The 19,761-nt window shown below is 37.5% G+C and overlaps 1 protein-coding gene across 6 annotated transcripts in view; it reads right to left on the bottom strand.

Moving 5' to 3' along the window:
- NALCN (sodium leak channel, non-selective) overlaps nt 1–19,761 on the bottom strand; it is a 358,797-nt gene that overhangs the window by 254,987 nt on the left and 84,049 nt on the right. The gene's annotated exons all lie outside the window — the stretch shown is intronic.

The following is a 19,761-nucleotide window of genomic DNA, read 5'->3' on the forward strand; positions in this document are numbered from 1 at the left end:
CACAAATCATTGAAGTTAAAGAGGCACAAGGACATTTTATCATCTACACAGACATTTTAGCGAGACAATTCTTTCATTTGGCCTATTTAATTTTTCCAGCCTTTTAACCCTTATGTTTTGACCTAGAATTCTTGACTACCTCATACTGCAAAAAGAGACAACAATCAAAAGGCTAATATTCAAGGTTTAATCTTATTTGCATGACAAATTCAAGTCCAACAATACCTCTTGTCTCCTTTTATCTCAAAGCTTTAATTTTAGGGAGGCACAGATTCTGCACCATTGCTTATCTCATTTTATTGGAAAAATGCAGTGTTTATAAAAGTTTGTCCAAGTTTTAAAGTTTAAAGTTGTTTATCTTTTTTGTCCCTTTGTAGATTGTAAACTCCATGAAAGCAGCCACTCTGTGTTGGTCACCACCATATTCCTAGTGCCTAGGCCACTGCCTGGCAGATGAAACACAGGTATGTTAATCTGGACAAAACATAAAATGTAGATTAAATGGGCAAAGGAAAGTAAAGCAGAGAGAGGTCAGGGAGAGGGGCTGGTGGAAATATTCAAAGAGGAAACACATGTAAAAGGGAAGAGTGTGTTGGACCATGTGAAGAGCCACAATTATAGAGGTCAGCAGACTTTGAAAGCCGGCCAGTCTGCTCATCTGCCATCCTGGAGGGTCTCCAGGAGGGGACTATCCAGATTAATTTCCATGAATGGTGCCTGAGGCCAGTTGGTGACCGACAGCAGCTGCCAGAGCTCCTGAGGCTGCAGACCTGCTTTGCTGACTAAGGATGCCCCAGGCCCTCATTGCCAGACTCAGCCACCTCCCTTGAGAGGTGCTGCATTCCCCACATCCCTTCCCACAGTATCTATCACGCATTGCTAGCTCAATGGCTCCGCTTGTCTCCAGACACTGGCTTCCATTTCCTCTGCAGATGCTCATTTCATGGCCTCATGTGACCCTTCTCCCATGTCGGTCCTCAGAAATGTGGGCCAATGGGTTGTTTTACCCTCTATGTCAAGAAATCCCTCTAGGTCCAGCCGTGCAGGCACTGACAAAGCTGTTTTGGCCTCCCTTCTGCTCTACCCTTGTCCTGGTGATTCTTTTATACCAGTCCTGATGCTGGCTTTGACTTTAGAGCCATTGCTTGTGTAGCTTCAGTGTCTACATGGCATTTGCAGGAGGTGGGACACCATCGTCCTCCACCTCAGCATCCCAAACGTTAGAATATCACCACATTCATTAAAGTGGCTGAGACTTGTCATGAATTGGTGTGGGTCAGGCTTGGCTCATTTAATCCTCACTGACACCTTAGTACTACAAATACCATTTTACTGATACAGAAAGCGAGTTAAGCCATTTGCTAAGGTCGCATGGCAAGGAAGTGCTACTGTGGGTTGGATCCTGCCCTCCACTCAAGCTTAATCCCCTGTTCCTATCAGGCTTTTTTTGTGTGGAGGAAGTTCAGGTGCTATTATGAGATGCATTTTCTTGGACTCTGAGAACCCAGGCTCCTCCCTGCAGTTTCTGAGGTAAAGGGTGGGGCTCTGAGATGCCTTCAGTCCCTGGAAGAGCCAAGCACAGGCTGGGTTTGAAGTTCATGTTGTTGCATGATTATTAACCACAACCCACAGACATGAGCATCTTGTTTGGGGCCATTATTGTTATGAACTTCTAAGTCAGGGCAAGGTCTCAGCTTCATTTTCCCGCTCCTATTATAGAGATTCTTGGGTGCTTAGCCCCTCTTTGTTGCTTGGAGAAAAACCTCATGTTTTGGTATGATTAGCTTCCGGGCAGAGCGATGGTGGCCTGGGCCCCATTAGACAGCTCCAACCCATGGAAGCCACAGACAACTCTTGGCCACAGACCCAGAACAGTCATAACCTTGAACTTCCTAGGACTGTCACAGATTATGCAGATGGAGAGAAACATCCTGTTACACGCCAGACCTTTCTCTATTTCAATTCTCTACCAACACACTGGCTAGTTCGTTCTTATCACTCTCACATTAAAAATGAAAAGACTGTGGCTTAATGAGACTAAACACATCTCTGAGTTCACCCAGAGTGGATGTCTGGAGCGGCATTCCAATGAATCCGTGCTCGCCTCCACAGACTACGTTCTTTCCACTCTGCCATGCGTGTCTGAACTTTCTGAAACTTTTCTTGGCTTAGTTTTGAGGAATTTGAACAAATTCCTGTCTGGTATACTTTGTGAAAGCAAAAATTCTGCTTTTAAAATTAAACAGACTAGCCCAAGAAAAGGGAAGGGAGGAGGGGTGAAATTTCCTCCCTGAGTTTTGGATTAGCAATAGTTCTTCTGTGCTTTTGCTTGGGGTGGGGAGAACATTTCTCTGCCTTCTCTGCACTCTTAGCTCCTCAATGATTGTCCGACAAGAGTAGGTAAAGATAGTTTTAAATACTCTCAGAGTTCTAACCAAAATCTGAGATTTAAAATTTACAAAGCAGCAAGATTTTAATTATTTTCACTAATCTGTTAGGTAAATCAGAACAATATAAAATTTAGCAGTGACTCTGGTTTAGCTTCTGGGTGTATTGGGTGTACCTTTTGGATATTCCGTACAATTACTGAAATTCTAACCATGGCTTTGTTCTGTGTTATAAATGTAATCATTTGAGAAATAGAATATAAAATAGAGAAATTAGTTTATAAAAATAAATTTGTTTTGACTTCAATAAATGAAGTCAAATTTCATGGCTTCATTTTTGGAATATATTTATAATGGACTGGGCATTTTGTCCTTTGGTTATTTAAGCCTGTAGTAGATATTGCTGCTTGCGACTCTAGACTCATTCTTCTCTTCTTCTTGGGTGCATGGCTGCTCAGTGAGGGAATATGTTTCCTAGAATTTCCTGCAAGGAGGTGTGGCCTCGTGACAAAGTTCTTCCTGATGTATGCAACTCCCAAGCCATCTACAAAAACTCCTTCCCTGGACTCATTTTTCCCTTCCCTTCCACCAGCTAGAAGTAGAGAAGCCAAGGACAGACTTGGAGAGTAAGTGTTGAGTTTGGCAGAGATGCCACAGAGGCCTGCACTTTGGGATGACTTCATGGGGCCCAGCTCATCCAACTACCCACATACCCAGGATGGCAGCCTCAGAAAGAAATCAACTTGTGTCTTGCTTGAGCCATTGTATTGTGAGTTCTCTCTTTAAAGCTTACTTTACCCCAACTATTACATAGACTAAGACTCAAAGTAGCTATGGTCCGTGGGCCCAGTTCTCAGAAACGGCTGATGTTCACAAGGATGTCTGTTTGGAAAAAATATGCTAACTAAAAATTATTGATACACAGACATTTTAGGATTTCACACAAATATATGAAGCAGATTGGACAGTTCAGGGAAACAAAACAAGGCAAAGTTCCAACTGATGTCTGATAAAACAGCTCTTTTTTTCTCACAAAAGCCACTCTACTAACCTTGCCCTAAGTTATTGGCATACCAAGACACAGAAATTCACACTTCATACCTACACTTAGCCTGAAGAATGAACTCCACCCATAGATCTAAAATAACAAGGTAAAATGTACAATTTAATGTCACATAAAGATTTGCTTAAGATTCTTTGAAATGTTCAAAGGAGATCCTTTGAATATGAGATTGTTACTTTTTAAATATAGGGTTTTGGTTTCATGACTAATGGTATGATTCAACAACATGGAGCAATAAATTATTTCTCAAGAAAAAGCATTATACTTTAATTTGTCCCATTTCAAGTCTTTAAAAATCTTGCCAAAATAATGCTGTTTTTACCAAATAAAATGTTAAAATACAGGCAAAGTCTTAAGAATAACACACACTCACTCACACACACACACACACACACACACACACACACACACACAATTCAACATTGCTAAACTCAGACACACCAAAGAAATTCACATTCTTGAAAGGACTACCAAGCCTGCATCTTGTTATTCTAGGCAAACAAATATGAGAAATATTTAGTACTGGAATAGGAAGAATTTTGGCAAGTTATTGCAAGTGCTTTGAACTCACAGTTCATGATCATAATGAATGGCCACCTCAGTGATATAAATCTGACACCACATAGTTTGATAAAATGTAAGGATACATTTCCTCATCTGTCAATCAAATCATGCTCATTGGCCACTTCAGCACATCAACCACCCCATATTCATTTTGTCTATTGGCAAAGAATTCCTAAGACAGTCTGTCTTGATTTTCAGCAAGATTCTAGTGTAATGCCTTGTGGTTTGAGTGAAATTCACGTCATTTAACCAAGCTTTTGCAAATTTGATCATTTTACTTTATGGAAAATATTTTCATCTCAGCCATTGTTGACTTTGTATTCTTGACAAAAATTACACAAATCTCATTGATCCTTTACTGCGTCAAAGAAAACAATTTTTAAAAAATTGAGCATGTGTAGTTTTCATTATTCAATCATGTTTTCTGTTTTAACATAAAAAGTGAAAAAATTCTACCAGCTATAGCATTTTCAATCTAATCACATTACCGGAACTTAACATGTAATGAAACCAAGATCCTCATATTTCCCCTCAAACATGCTCTTCTGGAAGTTAATGGCAAGTCTATCTAATCACTGAGGCCAGAAGCTTTAGAGTGATCTTTTCCTTTTAACACACAGCCAATCTCTTAGTAAATCCCATAAAGTAAACATGAACACTGTATTCAGCATCTTCTGTGACCTCCACTGCTACCACCTTTGTCCAAGCCACTGCCATCTCTCGCCTGGACTCTTAGGACAGTCTCTTCTGTCATTGCTTCCCTTGATTCTATTCTCTGCTCAGCAAGCAGAGTTGTCCTGATCAGTTTTGTCTCGCCTCTACTCAAAATGCTCCACGGGCTTTCCATCTCATTTAAAAGGAAAAGCCAAGGTCATTACGTTGGCCTGGAAGGCTCTATGTGATCCATTCCTTGTTACCTTTCCAATCATATTCCCTTTCTCTTTCTCCATAGCTTCATTCGAGACCTGTTGGCCTCCTCATATGAGGAGGAGAGCATGGGGCATGCTTCCTTCTCAAGGCCTTTGAAAGGGCTGTTCCCACTGCCCTGCACACTCTTCCCCAGAGAGCCATGCGACTTGCCCCTTCCCAACTACTACATTTTCCTTGATGGGACACCTTCATGGCCACCTTATCTGAAACCGCAATTCCTGTTCACACCCTCCCCTCTCTCTTTGTCTGCTTGCCTTTTCTCCTTGACACTTACTACTACGTAGCATGCTATTTATTTTACTTACTTATTTTCATTATTTCCTGTTTCCTTTGGTAGAATTTGTAAACTCCATGAAAGCAAGGATTTTTTTTCTCTGTTTTTCACTGTTGTGATCAAATGCCTGGCACATAGTGGGTACTTAATAGACTATTTTTGAATATTGAATGGATAAAATATTTTCCCATATAATCAATTGACCAGGAAGGAAACTGATAGAAAAATAGTAAAGAAACACATTCACATATACTGGAAATAAAGTCAGAACTGAATCAGATAATAGGATATTCACATATGGAATGTGCAAAAAAATCTCATTAGGCATTAGCTAGCTGCATCAATCAGAGACACGGAAAACAAACATATGAGTACATGTGAAATTTTGGGGTAAGGGCCAGACTAATATAGGAACAGGTGGCATTTTCCTAATATGCTTATTCTATGGCAGATGGTTCCTATGTTTTACAGCCTGAATAGTTCCATCACTGTGAGTTCTCTATCTCTAGTAAAATACAATCATATTTGGGGAGTAGCTATACATACCACAGCACCTCGTATTTCCACAATATCACCCACATAAACCCAGGAATCACTCAGTTCTCTATTCTCGATATTCGAACAAATGCACAGGACAATTTTTCAAATGAATACAAAATGCAAATTATATTGATCAAAAAGAATTTCATGTCAAAGATCCTCCCACCAATACAGCTCTGATTCAGCCTTTAAGTTTCATTAAAACCCAGCAGCAGCAGACTCCTGTACAAAGGCAGGTGAGCAAAGCTTTGCATTTAACGTGTCATTTGGATGCCTACGAGATCTGTTGACTTGTCTGTACTTAAGTTCATACCTGAGAGTGTACTTGTTAGTTGCTTCCCACTGGCGGGAAGAGGACAATGCTGGCAAGATGCCAAAGTGATGCTGCCTGAACGTACCTCCAGTGAGATGCTAAGGAAGGGCTTTTCGAATGGGAAGAAAAGCTTTACAAACGAAAGGGGTTAACGATGGAGAGAGGCTTTAAGGAATAAAACTTAATACAAAAATAAATAATCATTATTTGTTTAATTAATATGTTTAATCATTATTTAATTACCAGTAAGTTAATGAATTGTAATGCTAGAGAAAAATTGGTCAAAATGAGAAATATGATCATATTCACAAAATGCCAATGTGGTTTTAACTTTGAGAAAGAAAAAATTGTCAAAACGATAAAATAAGCATTAATTCTAGAAAGTCTAGATAATCTGAAGACCCTTAAAGAAAAGAGTGAAAACTGTCAAGAGCCAGCAAAGGCTCACTGGGAAGGCATCAGTTCCAACCAGATTTCCTTTCCTTTTTAAAAATACTTATGTATGTATGCATGCATGTATTGATATTACAGGATTACTAGAAGTATAGATCTAGTAGCACTTAATTTCAACAAGATAGTTCATATTTTATTCTTTAGAGGAGATGAAGAAATGGTAGTAGGCCTAGATGAATTCACAGCTGACTGCACAGGCTTATCTATACTCGGTTTCTGTGTAGAAATTAAGGGAGAAATTCTACATTAATTTAAGATATAAACAGCAGAAAACTTTCTTAGTAAGAATGTGTACACCACCCATTTAATATATAATCTCTCAAGAAAAGTCTTTAACAAAATTAATCTATGCTTTTAAACTAGTCTCTAATCATAATGATTAATATCAGGTAATCATTAATATGAATTGATCTAATGATGTTTCTTAAATATAGTAAACACAAACTCTAGAAAGCATATACTTAGAAATACCAGATTCTTTCTAAGAGGGTAAAAATGAAACATCACTGCTGAGGTGAGTGTTCAGAGTTGGTAAGACTTGACTCCTCCTTTTAAGCTACCAAGCCTGTTTTTTTGTTCCTGTCTAATATGCTCCTGATCTGTCCTGAGTGCCAAAATCTCCCCTGAAATGACCAGCGATGGGACAAGATATATTCCCTTCTTCCTTGCCTTCTTTCCATGTCATGCAGTGTGTTCGACTTGGAAGGGAACTCAAGTCACCCAATACTCAAGTGACAGCTGTAGCTCTGTCACTAATGAAAGGAATGAATCAAACTTAGTCTATAGACTAAGATACTTGGATCATATATGAGAATCCACTCTTAAAGTGGACAATGCTATTCAATAAATGTTCTTCTCATCAAAACTTAAATGCCTTGTCCTCTTCCTCTCCTACGCAGCAACAGATGATAATGGTCTAATTCATCACGCTAATTAGCAAATGGATTAAATTATGTACTAATCCCTCTCAGTTCAAACGGCCCTTAATCTAACTGAAGGTCATTTATTGCCTAGAGGAGTGCTGAGTAAGTACCCAGACATTTTATGTTAATCAGTGAGAGAGACCTCACTGGTTAGGACGACGTCCTAGGATTCCAGATTTATTCTCCACCTACAGAGCATACTGGCACCACCCACTGTATCTAAATTACCTATTTATTTCACGTGTTCAAGAATATTTTGTTTCCACATTCATCTTTCCTGACTTTCTGTCATCACTGAAAATATTATGTGAGGTCCAGCAAAGAAAGTTTCCATTTTCTTAAGTTCAAACATCAAATTTTTCTTGGATGGAAATCTTAGCCATTTGTCAGCACTATGATTCCCTGTAAAGAATATACCCTTTTATACCTGTACCCTGGAAAATTCTTTTAAAAATTTCTTGTATACATTGCAAGAAGAAAATTAATGTTCAGTTTATATGTTCCTTGCTTCTCAAATGTTCCAAAGGTTGGGACCAGGTGACCATCCACTCTAATTCTTACTAATTTTAAAATTATGTCTTCCTGTAGATCACCATAGAACAAATTTATGAGAAAAAAAATGCTTCACTGATAGGTGCAGATAATTAAGTAGTTTCATGATGCTAAATATAATGTATTTGATGTAGTTTTGGGATTGTTAAATGCCTTTTCATTTTAAAAATAAATCTATAATTACCTTGTATACTTAACCTTAATTTTTCCAGCTATTCTGTAAATTCTTTATTGAAATGCACAGTGTTCAATATATTTCTTTTAGCTTCATCTCCTCATCTTAGGATTTTCTAAAAATTAACCAAAGCCAAATTTTGTTTTCGAGGGATTAAATGGCTATTTCCTGAAATTGTTTAGTCAAATATTTAGAAAGTTGTTCTGAATAATTTAAGTTTGTTTCCACTTATTTTACTGTACGAAAAAGTCTTTTTAAGAAAATATAATTATTTGTATAAATAATAATGTTTGATATAGAAAATCTTTACAGGTGAGGACATACAGATAATTTTATGAGATGAAGGCAAGACATTTTAGTCATAAACTAGACATACTCTGGAAATGCTATGAAAGTCTCTGATTCACCCTTCTTAGCCATTGGCTTGCCAATCTCCATCTGAAAAGTGTACACCAAGGACATTGTCCAGAAAAGCTAACTTCTCCCTCGTAAGCATCATTGGTTTAAACCCATAAGGTACGGTAACCATAGGGGATTCCTGATTAATTTCCTGTTGTACTGCTCAGGATGGCCTCTGTGATCCACCTGATCCGGTCAATTGCATCTTCTAACATCACTCCAGAGTTCCTCCATATAACCAATTAAACTACTCCTTTAGCGACTCCTGCGATTTTGTGGTTTCTCAAACATGGACACCCTCTCTTCCCTTTCTTTCACGTCCTTTCCAAGTGTGGCTACCTCTACATGGGCCAAGAGCCACTCTGAAAGCCTCAGAGATTTAGGAAGGTTATGTTTCCTCACCAGTGGCTCATCAGTGTTTGCTTTATTATAATGCTTACCTCTGCTTACATAACTCACATAAATGTTATGTACATTTATTCGTTATATATACATAGATTATTCCACTTTTTGTTAAAGCTAAAGACATTATCTACCTATTTTTTAATGTATTGAAATGTTAGTTCTTCTGGGATGACCCTGTGATAGTAGAGGAGTGAGATCCTTTCTTTGTGGTTTTGTAGCATACAAAAGTACATTATTTACAGATATACTTGCTCAACTGGGGTTTTAAATTCCTTAATCTGCTCTATCCCTTCATTACCCTCTTTTCCATTGTCACAGGATCCTTAGAGTGTCACTTCACCAGCCGCAAACCTCTGTAGCCAGTGGCACATTTGCCCAAGTTTTTCTCACCCGCTGGGCTCATTCTGCCCACCCGGCCTGGCAGGCAGCATTCAGCCTTCACTACCAGCCTGGATCCCATGCCCACCACGGTTAAACCAGGTGCGGAGCGGTGGGGGGTGCATGAGTGAGTGAGCATGGAGTCTGGCCACCGTGCACAGCCAGACATGCTGGCTGCAGTGGGGTGGTCAGCTCCAGGCACTGGCATGGGCGCCGGCTCCCTGCTGTGGCTGGACCAGGCATACTGCAGGTGGTTTCAGGATCCCTAAGCATGAGCATTATTAGAACACAGTGAAGCTACTGCATTTGGAATTTTCCATTGTCATCAGAAACTAATATTCCTGAATAGGGGGAAATCTTAACTATGTGAAGAGCCACCTAGCACTTTCAGCTATGAAAGACCTATTCGACATCAATTTCTGAAAATGACTTGGCTCTTGAGCAGAAAAATGTAATTAATTCCAAGATATGCGTACTTCATGTCCCTTTTATCCTTAGTAGGCTGAAGAGGCTAGAATTATATGCAACTAAGGAAACTGCCCCCCCCGCCAGGGAACTTTTCAAGAAAGCACTACAATTATTGATAATTCACCAATAGGAAAGCCCTAAAACTCAAAACTGATGTTTAAATTTTTAAAAGCTTTGTGGGTACAATTAAGCATGATGTATTTTTAGAATAATTATGACACTGGGCAAGATTGTCCTCACATCTTTTTTTTTAATGAAGAAGACTTCATTACAGCTGACAAGTGACTCATAAAAACAGAAATCCCTGCCTACTCTTCACACTCAATAAACCTGGACAAAAGAAATAAAAACCTAATAAACACCCACCTGTGGGTAAAGTGCTGCTGGATGTTGTTATGAGTTGAATGGACTGTAAATAATAAACTGGGTACCATTGGAGGGAAAATACCTGCAGCTCAAATGCATCTCAAGGGGCACATGAATGAGAACTGCAGTATATTTCGCAGAATCTCTTAGCAGGACTGCGGATGAGCCCAGACAAAATGGAGGAAGTCCCCCAAGGTACAGCCAGATATAGAAAGTGCTCAGAAACTCTTTCCTCTGTTGGCCACAGGGCTTGTCTAGTCCTAACCTGCTATAGTCAGGGAACCTCATCATCAGGACCTCTCTGTTCCTCCTGCAGCCTCTCCTGCCTATTGTTCTTGGCCCCTTTAGTTTGATGTTCTTGCTTCATCCTGTGCCAAACCTACTGATAGCGGGAGCACTGATTTGACTTAACCATATAGGCCCTCCAGGCTGGAGTGACACTTCTGAAGGATGAAACCTTCTGCTTTAAATAATGAAATACTCAGAAAACACAATACCTTCTGAATCAAAGAGATTTTATCATAGTCAAAATATTGGCCTAAATATACTTTGTTATATTTAGTTACATGCTTTTAGAAGATATGTAAACCATGATTTTGAAGTGATTTTTTTGGTACATACGTTCACATTTTCAAACATTTATGAAATGCATGTGTTTTACCTTTATGATGAGAAAAAAAGGTAAAAGATTTTAAATCAATAAGTCATGTATATTTTATATACAGCCATTTGTTGCACAGAAAAAGGATTTTCTTATATATGTATAATGAACAAACAAGGCTGAATTTAGATGGCTCTGAAAATGTGGACTCATATCAGGAAATATATCAAATTATCATTTTACTTTTATATAAAGTTGATAATTCACTGCTGTGAAAACTAATCAATATAAAATTTATGAATTAAAAAAATAGCTATACTATTCCCTAAGCATCCGTGGATTTTTAAATAGGTCTTTTTCTTTAAAAATCAATCTCAAACACATAATCCCTAAAGCCAAATTCTTCTTCTGTTTCCCACAATAATTAACTAATCTTGTTCTTTCTGCCCATCTCATGTCTCAATCCTGGGTGATCAGAGCACTTCCTGGCATCCCAGTAAGTTCTATAGTCCATCTTTTCTGCCTATTAGCATAGAATGAACACCATGATTATTTAGTGTACTAAAATCTATCTTCAGGTATTCAATTTACAACAACAATAACAAAGCAAGTCTTATATGCATGCGACAAGTTTTCAGATATAAAGGATCTTAGAAAACCATGAGTTTCCTCAAATTACAACTCACTAAAATTAATAAAAAGTCAAGAAATTTGCTAAGCATTCTGAAATAAAATAAAAGCTAGAAAACCTCTGGTTGTCATTTTAAGCTGTATTTTAGATTAAAAGGTTGTTTTTGCTTCCTCTATATTTCTGTTTTAGAAGGAAAATTAAAAATTCTGGGACATTTTCCATTCTGAAGTCATGTGGTTGTTAGCTTTGTACCTTTCAGACACTTGAGATGCTCAATAATACTGCAAAGTACAGTTCTTGCTGTGTGCTATTATTTGCAGTGCCACATAAAGAAGGTTTTTAAAATCGGAGAATATTAGAGTGGGGGAAGAAAAAAGACTCTATTTTTATATCCCATTAGACAGTTTACTGCCTTTCAAGACACCGATTATAAGGAATGGCCCATTACCAGTTTTTCAGGTTCTTGGAATATGTCTCAAAAGGGTTTTTGTTACTGACTGCAGTCAGCTTTCAGAGCTCTGTCCTTGTTCCTGACAGATGCCCACAATGAACTCGCCTATTATTTTCTTGTTTTTTATTCTTGGAATGGGGATAGCTATAAAATCTGCTTCTCTTACTACATCTATTCCTCCTTTTATTTGATTCTAACACCCTATTAATACAATATCTTATCGCATATCTTTTTCCATCATAATAATACTTTCCCAGGGTTAGAAGAAAGGGCAATGAGATTTGCCAGTCTGCAGAGCAACACTGTTAATTTCTTGATCATGGTATAGGTGACAATACCATTCAATGGTGCCGATGTTATGACAAAATCATTCTTGATTCTCTATTGCCCATAAATGCTAAACCCTTCATCTGTGAAATTCCACATTCTTCTTTTGTCCCACAAGCCAAATCCTTATTTAGAACATGGCTTCTGTTTAGAATCCTATGTATGATTCTGAATTCTAGGCTTCCAGCATTTCATCCTTTCATTAATTCTAAAATCCTATAACCTTAAAGTAAATAATAGACAAAACTCAAGTATACAATATATGTAAGAAAAAGACACACACACAAATCCAGAAGGAAAGTGGGCGAAGCATGTGAACCAGTAATTCACAGAAGAAAAAAACCTGAGTGGCTAATAAATATACAAAAAATGCTTAACTTGATTATAACCTCATAGTTACTAGAAAGGAATAGAAATCACACTCATTGAGTTGGCTAAAATTTACAAGTTTCATTATATCAAATATTGACATGCTAAGAGGAAAACAGATACATTCTTAGTACTGGTGGGAGTATGCAGGAGCAATTTGGAAGTATATATTAAAAATTAAAAAGGTGCATACCCAGTACTTCTATTTTCAGATATCTACTATACAGAACTATTCCCATGGTACACAGGAGACTCATGCAAGTATATTAATACTCCAGTATTAGTAATCACACACACAAAAAAGGTGTCAATCAATTGTAGACTGACTAAATAAAATGTGTGATAGTCACCACTAAATTAAGTGGAGTAGGTGTATATTTATTCATATAAATAATATGTAAACAATACTCCATATATTCTATGTAAACATATGTATATACCCATATGAAAGTGAGTTGCAAAGTCAAAAATGTCATACATTAAACTCATAATAATGTTATCTTGGAGATGCTGGAGAGAGGACTGGAATTGTAGATAATCATAAAAAAGACATTGCTGTCTTAATAGTTTAAAGAAAAGAAAGTATTTCTTATGTAATTGAGTTTTTTAAATTCAAGAAATATATGAACTGTAAGGCAGACACTCTTTATTACTAAAGTTTTACTTTACAAGTCAAACATGGAAACAATAAAATATCCATTCTTAGATTAATTCATTGTCTGGGAAAACTAGAGGCTTATAGGATTTTTTTCTAATGAATTTCTCTTTTAAAAACCTTTGTATTCATTAACTGGATATCATTTCATGGGGTGTATTTGTGTGGGTATATACGAATATGTCCATGCATGTGGAATATAGGGAATTCACACAGATCTATAACTGTGTGACTCTGGTTTGCAACGTGCAAATCAACTGATAATGCACAAATATATATGATACAAAGTACACCAATGTGAATGATACAGGTGTGTAAATGATAGTGTGCAAATTATTTGACAATGTACAATGCACATTTTTAAGTATAACATACACATGCTAGGCTAAGCAGTGTATAACTTAATCAGTATAAAATTCCTTACTTTAAAGTATATGTTTTTATATTAATTCCAAAAGAACAGCAATTTTTAAAATGTTTCCAGTTTATTAATTCAATATTTTTAAATAGACTATCAAATAAATCTTCTGGTTAATGTTTGATGTGCTGTTCATTTGAAGTCTAATATCTTAGCAGAAGGTTGGACTTGATGATCGCATATGTTTAGTTTCATCTCTAACCTCTATCATTTGTGATTTAAATAGAAACCACTTGTTTTAACTATAATAGAAGTATTGAAACTAATTTAATTAAAAAATCTCTAAGCATACTTTTTTTTTTGAGACAGAGTCTCACCGTGTTGCCCAGGTTGAAATGAGGTGGCACGATCTCGGCTCACTGCAACCTCTGCCTCCCAGGTTCAAGCAATTCTCCTGCCTCAGCCTCCCAAGTAGCTGGAATTACAGGTGCCCACCACCATGCTTGGCTAATTTTGTATTTTTAGTAGAGACGGGGTTTCACCATGTTGGCCAGGCTGGTCTCAAACTTGTGACCTCAGGTGACACTGCCCACCTCGGCCTCCCAAAGTGCTGGGATTACAGGCATGAGCCACTGAGCCTGGCCCTAAGCATCCATTTTTAAGTAAGATAACTCTATTTTGTTGAACAAACCTTTAAAAATTCTAAAAAATTACTTCAACAAAATAACAATCATGACTTACCATTATTAACATCTTCTTATAATCCAATAATAATATGATTTTATTTCATATATATATACTTAATATAAAACGTTTACTGTTAATTGTATCAGTATATAAAACAGTGAATTAATTTGGAATAGTAGGTAGAGACTTACGAATAATGAACTTGCCAGATTTCTTAGCTTAAATAACTGATAATTACAGACCTCAGCCATTTGTATTAACTAGAATAAATGTCTCAGCATTGTCAAGATTTGCCGAACAAATTACAAATTTTATGGCATAATCTGTTGACATTACCAAACAATCTGTACTGAATTTGCGATGTGAACAACACAATGCAACCCTATTAATTCAGCATACGTACAATATGTTCTTACATGCTGTTTCCACAGGTCCCCGGCTATAATTCCATCTTCTTCAAAATTTATTTCAATATTGTATTTCCTCAGTGCATGATTATTATTTTACAGTCAATAACTTTTGAAAATTAGCCTAATCCAAAGAGCAGAACATAAAGTCTGACATGTAAATCTTATCCTCTGCCTACAGCCTCAACATAGTATTGGTTAGAATTATTGGTTAGAATTTATAACCTATGCAAATAGAGGTTTTATAATGGAATCCAGTAGGAAGAAAAAAATAGGTCTCATGACTTTCCATGCATTCAGGGTAAGACAGGGAAACAGTCACACGTACTAACATGTAAGTTACGCATTTATGCAATCTCCTTTCCTGGAAGGGAAATATTGTGGACTGCCTGTCTGAAGACTTCTGTTTGGAAAATAAGGTATTTTTTCAAATGGGTAACTTTTCTTCTGCCATTTTGTTGTAGAGTAGTACAGGAGTTACTGAGATAGGTTCCTCTATGTAGAGAGGCACTGAATAAGCAGAATAAACACCCATCACCCAGAAAACCATGGGAAGTAACGTTTAACTTAGCAGTAATTTCACATGACATTAACATTCAGAAAATATGTATTATTAGTATAATTCTATTTAAGTATGCAACCAGAGGGTAAAAAAAATTACTATGAAGGTTAGAATGGCTTGTATACTTCATAATTGTATGACATTTGGTCACTGCCAATTAGAATACTTTGAGTCCTCGTAACACATCTCAACTGGCTTGTAGAAGAGTAAATGATAAAAACAACTCATACTGCTGTGCAACAAGTATTTAACACAGACGAAAGCAAAAAATGTAATGTCAATCAGTTAACGTTTTAGCGGGTTTCTGTTTTGTAAAAAGAACAAAAGAAACACTAAAACTTTGTAACACCAGAATTTAAAATATTTTATCAGGTTACGTCATAAATATATTTTAAGTACATTTTGTTCCCCAACAACTTTAGTTTTTAACAATCGTCGAGCAGTGGTTTGTAGTTCTCCTTGAAGAGGTCCTTCACGTCCCTTGTAAGTTGGATTCCTAGGTATTTTATTCTCTTTGAAGCAATTGTGAATGGGAGTTCACTCATGATTTGGCTGTCTGTCTGTTATCGTGTATAAGAATGCTTGTGATTTTTGCACACTGATTTTGTATCCTGAGACTTTGCTGAAGTTGCTTATCAGCTTAAGGAGATTTTGGGCTGAGACGATGGGGTTTTCTAGATACACAGTCATGTCATCTGCAAACAGGGACAATTTGACTTCCTCTTTTCCTAATTGAATACTCTTTATTTCTTTTTCCTGTCTGATTGCCCTGGCCAGAACTTCCAACACTATGTTGAATAGGAGTGGCGAGAGAGGGCATCCCTGTCTTGTGCCAGTATTCAAAGGGAATGCTTCCAGTTTTTGCCCATTCAGTATGATATTGGCTGTGGTTTTGTCATAAATAGCTCTTATTATTTTGAGATACGTCCTATCAATACCTAATTTATTGAGAGTTTTTAGCATGAAGGGCTGTTGCATTGGGCTTGCTATCCTTTTCCTTAAAGGATTATACTTCTGGACAAGCTGGTTCCTGGCAACACCAAAACTTCACCTGTCTGTTCATAGCTTCTTGGTAGCTTAAATCCGTACAGCGTTGGTCAGTTTGGAATACTATCAAAAGGCAAGCATCTTCCACATGAAACAGTACATACTACAGATAAAGTAACAAATGGGTTGACTTTATGAAATATCTCAAACAAGTGTATAAACAGAGATGACCAAAGGAACTTCTACTTGCCAACCTAGTCCACTTGAGCTGCAGGAGCCAAAAAACTGAAGGGTTTCTCTACTTACTAAGTTTGTTGGCCTAGGTGAAAGTACCCCTCCAGTGCTTGGCAATTGCAATGTGGGCAATGAATGGATGTTGATTTTTCTCCCCTTATTACAATAGTTAATGGTCACTGTAAATCACAATGATTCACAAATCCTCTTGAATTTTGCCCCTTACACAAAACAGCCAGCTGCTGCCCCTTGATTTTGTACTGTCTGCCATCAAGACTTTCCTCCCAGGTCCCATTTTCAGGGGGCAAAGGGCCTCTTAAGCCCTCCTCAAAGGTCAGCAAAACGTGCTTTTCCTCAGCAGCTGCTTCTTTCCTTTGTTCATCATCCAGGCTAGTGCTAGCTGCTTTCTTATGGCTGATACCCTTTTTAATCCTCTGCAGACTAGTCACAGACAGCTGCAAGCTAATTAACCCCTCCAGGTGTCTCCTTTTAGGTTTAAATGTGGTGTGTGTGGCTAGGAGACAGGATGGTAAGAATATGTAAGAGGTGTTATCATGATTTTGACTCAATTTCTGTTCCTTCTGGCCTCATTTCACAGAGCGTTATTAATGTTACCACCACCAAGAAAAATTAGCACAAGGTATTCCTTTTTAAACTGATTAACAGAAGAAAACAGTTTAGTTTTAGAAATTTGCTTGAGACTTGAGAGTTCAGTCAAACTCTGTTAATGCCTCAGTTATCTTTTGTTATTAACATAATTTAGATTTTATTTATTTTGGTTTTTGCTTCTGCCTACAAGTTTCCTTTTTTACAAAAAGTAAACAGCAAACCTGTTTGACAATTTACTTCTTGAAATCTAGCACTATGTTTTAAGCTAGACAAAAATTTAAGTACACAATTGGAGTTCTAAAACTTGAAACAAATCAGCTCTTAATAAGGTAGGTAATCAACGTATAAGCAAGAATAAATTTGTAATCAAATGAAAATGCAATGCCATCCATCTCAGGTTCTGTGTTTGTACTTACCTGGTGCCTGCCTTCCAGTGGTAAACATAGTGCCTAACATATAGTAGATCTCAATAAATATTTGCTGAATGAATGAATGAGTGAATGAATAAACTTAAAACACTGCTCAGAGATGTGACTGCACATCTCAGGTTTTCCAAAACATTCCTGATCTCAAAAATCCTAACAAGTGCAAAATACTGGTTGAGAAAACTCTACTTCCCAGACGACTACCTCTGTCTTCAGAAATGCTGATTACACAATCTAATTAGTTTTTGGAAAATACAGAGTATAGTAGAGGGCATTGGTTTGGAGTATAAATTTTTAGTTGGAATGATTTGCATCTAAATCCCTGACTTGCCATTTACATTGTGGGTTTAGGTAGTTGCTTAATGTCATGACCCCTCAGTTTTCTCTTTGGTAAAATGAGGGTTTTTCAATGATATGTTGCCATATAAGAAACCACTGCAAAATATGGTGGGTTAAAGCATCTGCTATTTATTGGCCCGTGGTTCTGGAGAAGGCAATTTGGGCTAGGGTCAGATGGGTGATTTTTCTGCTGATCTCAGCTGGGTCTAACAGGGCCAAATAGTCTGAGAAGGCTTTGTTCAGAAGTCAAGCAGCTGGGGCTGGCTGACCTCAGTTCTCCACGTGGCCTCTTATCCTCCTTTAGGCTACACTGGGCTTCTCTCCATGGTCATCTTAGGGCAGTACTCAGATAAACAAGAGAGATAGCCGCAGGGCTTTGTGGGAACTTAGTTCCCAAACTTGCACAATGCCACTCTGCCATTATCTCAAGGGGAAAGAAAGTTATAGGCATCAGATTTAAGGGAAGGAAAAATACATTCCACCTCTTAATGGAAGGGAGGCAATGTCACATGGCAAATGGGTTGTGTCCAGGGAAGCGAGGATTCTTACCCTACCCTTGCAAATAATCCACTAGAGAAAGTAATCAGTGAGTTATTTAAACATTAAAAGTGCTATCAATGATAGCGCTTTTGCATGTTTATTGTATTTTAGCAAATGATAGTTTATTGTATTTAAATCAATGATAGTTGATTGTATTTTTATTAGTTTTTTGTAAGTATAATTATTTTTCTCCTTCTCTTGCTCATTTTCAAGTAATTTTTCTAGCTAAAACATTGCGGGATGATATTTAATATTTTGATTCTAATTTTTTAAGCAATTTCTTTAATCATTCAAGCTCATGCTTCCATTTTAAAGAATACTCACTGATTAAATTTAACCCAGATTCAATGAATTTTATGTCTAACCTATTACCCACTTTTCAAAAATTCCTTACTTAAAGTGAATGACAGATTTAAGGCACATAGTCTGTGTATTTGTGAGAGGCAGCAGAAAGAAGTTGACTTTCAGGGATATACCCATCCCAGGTAATCTTTCTTTTAAAATTTCATGTTTAGAGTTCAAGGAACATTGAGTCAGGGAAAGAGGGCAATAACTGGATTTGTGAAATTGGATTCTCACAAATATAGACAAAATTAGAGATGTGTTGTAGCCGCTGAGCCTCCTAGGGTAAAGACTGCAAAGGATTCTAGGCAGCTGTGGGAAGATAGAATCAAAAAAGCAGCTTGGGCTGAGTGGTTTTTCCTACTTTTATTCTAGTCTGGGGGTTGGCTAACTTTCCGTAAACGGCCAGATGGTAAACATTTTAGGCTTTATGGGCCTCAGGGTTTCTGTTAGAACTACTGAACTTTTCTTCTGTTGGAGAAAAGCAGCCACAGACCATGTCTAAACAAATGGGCAGGGAGTTGCAATAAAACTTTGTTTACAAAAACTGGCGGTAAGCAGGATTTGACCCACTGGCCATGGTTTGCTGATCCCTGCTCTAGTCAGTTGTAAATACACAGCTACGGTATTGCTTTAACTCTTTAGAAGTCCTGCCAGGACAAAGCATCCCAGCTTAGAAATAGTTTTGCTGGTAGTATCTCAAAGCAGTGCAAAAAATAGTAATACAGTTTTAAACATTTTGTTCCCAACGAAAGTCTCCATGCAAGAGAGAATACACCAGTGAATACAGAATATAGTAGCATAGTAAAATGTGAGTACTGTATTTTTTTTTTCTTTTTTGAGACAGTGTCTTGTTCTACAGCCCAGGCTAGAGTGCAGTGGCGTGATCTCGGCTCATTGCAACCTCTGCTTCCCAGGCTTAAGCCATCCTCCCACCTCAGCCTCCCAAGTAGCTGGGACCACAGGCATGCACCACCACACCCAGCAAAGTACTGTATATTTTAAAATTACATTGTATAATCATGAGTGTTTTGCCAGACTAAAAGG

The sequence above is a fragment of the Hylobates moloch genome, unplaced genomic scaffold (assembly GCF_009828535.3).
Source record: "Hylobates moloch isolate HMO894 unplaced genomic scaffold, HMol_V3 SCAFFOLD_4, whole genome shotgun sequence".
NCBI classification, from domain to species: Eukaryota; Metazoa; Chordata; class Mammalia; order Primates; family Hylobatidae; genus Hylobates; species Hylobates moloch.